The following is a 4,771-nucleotide window of genomic DNA, read 5'->3' on the forward strand; positions in this document are numbered from 1 at the left end:
GAAAATTGAAATCTTACATCTATATTAAAATCTAACAGGTATATGCATGATTTATAGACTATTACCACCATTCAAGTTAAATTAAATGTACTACAAAAAAATCAACATTTTAAAGTACAACAAATTAATAGAATTCATGGTTTAGGAAGATATATAGAATTAATAGAATTTTTTAGTTCATGATTTAAAACATGTTTTTTAGAATTAAGAAGACATGAGCAAACAAATACAAAAATCATATTTTTCACAAATAATAAATTCACTTTTATCAATACTAATTTCAATAATGCATGATAATATTCATAAACATAATATTTTGAGAATCATAAAAAAAGAAATAGAACTCAGTCATAAATAACAATATCTTAGGTAGTGGAATAAATCAAAATCAACTCAATTATAACTATGTATACTGTCAAACATACCACAAATAAAACATACTAAAGGAAGGAACGACATTAAAGGAGAATAATATGTAATTTATTTGTAAGAGCAGATCCTAGAATAGATTGATTGTATACCAAAAATATGTTGTATTCTTCTCCTACATATAGGAGAAGAATCGATGACTTACATATACTGAAATAAACCAAAACATATCTTCTCCCAAACATGTGTCTCTCAAAGTCCATAAGCTCTCGGTTATCAGCTTGAATATGGTATCAGAGCGGGTCGCCGACTGTGGGTCAAATTTAACTGACCCAGCAGTATATCTGGGCTGAAACCGAAAAGAAATGACTGACCCAGCAGTATAACTGGGCTAAAATTTGGGCCAAATGGTCCAACCGATCAAAAAAATTGGGCCGATTGTCCAATCGATTAGAAAAAAAGTCCAACCCCTCCAAGGTTCACCTTGAAGGGTTTGAGGGAGGGTGTTGGCAATTGAAACTAAAAATATAACATATAACTGTCCCACATCGGTGTCAAGAGAAAACTGAAACTAGTATATAAGTCTCATGGGCCCCTCCTCCTATCACCAATTGGTTTTAGGATGGAACCCATGGATTTCTATCATATACTACTTATAGTAATTTAAATATAAATATATTTCTCTCTCTAGATGTGTGATCAAATGCAAACTCTCTATCTTTGATACAAACTACAAACTATGTCAACGGACTGTACAAATTATGTCACCGGAGTGTACAAATTATGTCAACAAGGGTCGATGTCAACGGACTGTACAAATTATGTCACCGGGGGTCGATGTCAACGGAATGTACAAATTATGTCACCGGGGGATGTACGGAGTGTACAAATTCTGTCGACGGGGGTGTCCAAATTCTGATTTTTCGATGACAAAAAGTTGACATTAGAAAAATCTCTTATATTAACCGTTGATTAATTGTATTAAGTGAGTAGGATTAAAGTTTGTATAGTTTGTATTATAAAGAGTTTGTATTTTAACATGACCCCCCCTCTCTCTATATATATATATATATATATATATATATATATATATATAGGGAAATGATCCAAACAAGTATCACTTTAAATCCAGAAATGAAGGCCGAATTTAGACCGTAGGATTAGGTGTTTTAATCTTGAGATGAGAAGATCTAATGGCTTAGACATTTTCGCAAGTTTCTTTTTTTTATTCACTTATAATCCCAAAAGGTTAATAGTGTCATTCTAGTTCATTAGATTGTTATTCCAATTCCTATAATGATGCACGTCTCTCTTTCCATTAACAATTTCTTCCGTGATTGGGGAGTTAATTTTCATCTTCTTCATCCTGCAGTTTTTACATCTTCTTCAACAGATCTGCCATTATTATTATTTTATATGCGATCATTTTCTTGTCCGATTCGTATGTGTTGTTAATATTATTCTACACTCCGTCGTCGTTTGTTTCAGCGGTAATTTAGGTTCATATCAGTGTTTTATATCGTAATTAATTTCTTTAGTCGGTTTTCATTGTTTAATATGTAAATTCGTTTCGTAATTTTTTCTGATTCTGTTTGACGATATCAATTTTCATTTTAGTTGTTTTTTTGTGGCATAGATTTGTTGCACCGTTTCTCCATAAATGGAAACCGTAGTAGATCCTTCTTCATTGGGAAACAATCAATCATTCTCCGATGACGTTGTAGAAAACACAGGTTCTGTTGTGAAATTTTTGTATTACAGTTTTCGACATATCTCAATGGCTTGGTTGTGTATTTAATCGCAACAATGTTCTATGTCGCTTGACGTTATGCATTTCATTTTTTTGGGAAATGTTGGCAATTTTAATTCATTTGTTATGATATGATTACTTGTTTAGTATGACTCATTATCATTGTTATTTTTTGAATTTTTGTAATTTAACTTGTATGGCACATTTTTGGCATTTGTATGATATGTTCTATTATATGCTCTGATTTTTCCTATGTATGATCTATGTGGTTAGTTCGTGAAGCAAGCAACAGATTTTTGCTGATGGCGTAGTAATGTCTACATCACAAAAGAAGAAACTAATAGAGGACTTTTATGGGGCAGAGGCACCCCAAGAAGTAGATGTTCACCCACCAGAAGTCGTCAGCACGAAGGGATCTGGTAGTAGAGTCCCCTCAAGAGTGGAGAAGGCTTTGAAGCTTAAGAGCAAGCCTTTGCGTCAATGCAAGAAATGTCAGGAGTGGGGTCACCGCGATTCAAGGAATTGTGACAAATTCAAAGAGAAAGAAAAGTGGCGGTCTAGAAGAAATTCTGAAGTTTGATACCATGTATTCTCTTTTTTCAAGTAACGTCAGTTTAAGTTTTTTATTGGACTCCATTTTATTTGCATTGTCAGGTTGTTTGAAATTACTCAGTTCGTTCAGATTTGTATGAGGCATCCTGGTACTCAGTAGTTTTATGTAATGACTCGAATATTGGATTATTATGACCCAATTTACCCATATGTTGACATGACTCAAATATTCGTTTAGTATGACCCAAAGAATAGTTGATGTTTGGGTTATTGTTTGTGTATTCTTCGGCCGTATTAATATTGGTTTTTTTTAATATGTCAAAAACATGAGAATAATCGTGTACTTCAGTTTATTGGATACGAACATTTCGATCAGATTTGTATGACGCATTCTGGTACTCCTTAGTGTTATATAATGACCCAAATGTTGGTTTATTATGACACAAATTAACCATACGATGTTATGACCAAAATATTCATTTATTATGACCCAATGCATGAATTCTCAGATACTATTATTTTTTTGCCTGATTATGCTCATAATGACTCTTACATGCATATATTATGACATGATCTTCTAATTTACATAATCAATTTTTTCTCACAAGTTGCTTAGTTACTATACAAAAATTCCAACAACAAATTAATGATTTTATTTTTATTTTTTTTACTCAAAATGACTCTAACATGTACGAAGTATGACATAGAGTCATCTTATACTGTGTTTTACTTTTCAGAAGAGACCACACAACATCATATTTTACCTTGGTCATTGAGTCAGAAAAATAATTCATATTAAAATCTAATTTGAAGAAACAATAAAATCCAATGTCATTTTAAAGTATCACCCATTGATGAAATAAAATGTTTGAAAATCCATACGTTAAATACGCACATAATTGTATCAATGAAACATACTTTAAATCCAAAATTTATGACATGGCCATTACAGAAGCTTTGTAGCTTGCTATCATCTTTTCAACGTCGATCTTTATCTTCTTGTTGTCCGTTGCATAACGTTTGGATGTCGATGTTTTATTGGAAAGGGAGCTGTGATTATTTTTTGGCCAACTTCAACACAACAGTTTTTAGCTCTTAAATACTGATGCACACCCTTATATCTAGTCGACAATCCACAATTCCAATAGCCTTCCCTCACCCATGTTGACTTCCATCTGAGAAAATAAACACTGCAGTCACTTATGACATAAAAGTGATACAAACATGACCTAATTCATATAATTCACTTATGACATAAAAGTGATACAAACATGACCTAATTCATATATTGCTACTACATAACCCATAAAACTATTCCAATGCTAATCAGTGACCATTACATTTATTTTAGGTGATTCCAAATTGAATGCAACTTATAGAAACAATAACAGTTTGTAAACATGACACAAAACTGTTACATATATAACCTAATACGTTTCTTGTATATGAGATGAAATTCTGAGAGACATTCTTAGTTTTTTCTGTAAATCTATTACCTTTTAAAGCATTGGATCCATCAATTGTGGGAGCCTTAGTAGATTCCTTTCCAATTTCTGGTGTTGCCATTTCATATCCGATTGTGCTGTAGATTAAATGCCAGCAGTTATTAATAAAAACTATTTTTCCAAGAAATTTAACCAAACCCACATTTAAGGTCATGTTACCCATTTCCAACAAAAAATATTAAAGTTCAGTTCACATTTCTCCATTACTGAAAAAGACATCTCGGTAAGTACCTTTTTCAGGACCATTCATATTTGCTTAGGCCTCGCCTTTGCCATCAATGATTCCCTCTGAATTGTTCTTCAAAGTTCGCCAACCAGATTGAGCGGCTATTCGAAACACAACCAAGGTTAGAAAATTATGGTAAAATTTAAAAATTCAAGCAATCGACACCAAAATGGCCCAAACCTAGGCGGCCAAATACCATTTTTCGGAGGTTGGTTTTGTGCTTCTTTCTTGTTCACCTTCATCCTTTCATAAACTTGTGGATAGCGAATAAAAATGCCAGGAATCGTGAATCAATTTTGACCCAAAAACTAAAAATAGAAGTTATTAGAAAGTTTTATTAACCTTACCGTCCACGATCCCTGCTCCGAC

General features: G+C 32.7%; 1 long non-coding RNA gene across 1 annotated transcript; it reads right to left on the reverse strand.

The window, feature by feature from the left end:
• Window positions 1–3,618: 3,618 nt before the first annotated feature.
• LOC121744838 lies at window positions 3,619–4,517 on the reverse strand. The gene is made up of 3 exons (XR_006038719.1): window positions 4,408–4,517; window positions 4,168–4,253; window positions 3,619–3,846 (listed from the first exon to the last, which is right to left on the reverse strand). It is a non-coding gene; the product is annotated as an uncharacterized LOC121744838 (long non-coding RNA).
• Between the last annotated feature and the right edge of the window lie 254 nt (window positions 4,518–4,771).

This window comes from Salvia splendens, chromosome 8, assembly GCF_004379255.2.
Source record: "Salvia splendens isolate huo1 chromosome 8, SspV2, whole genome shotgun sequence".
Lineage (NCBI taxonomy): Eukaryota > Viridiplantae > Streptophyta > Magnoliopsida > Lamiales > Lamiaceae > Salvia > Salvia splendens.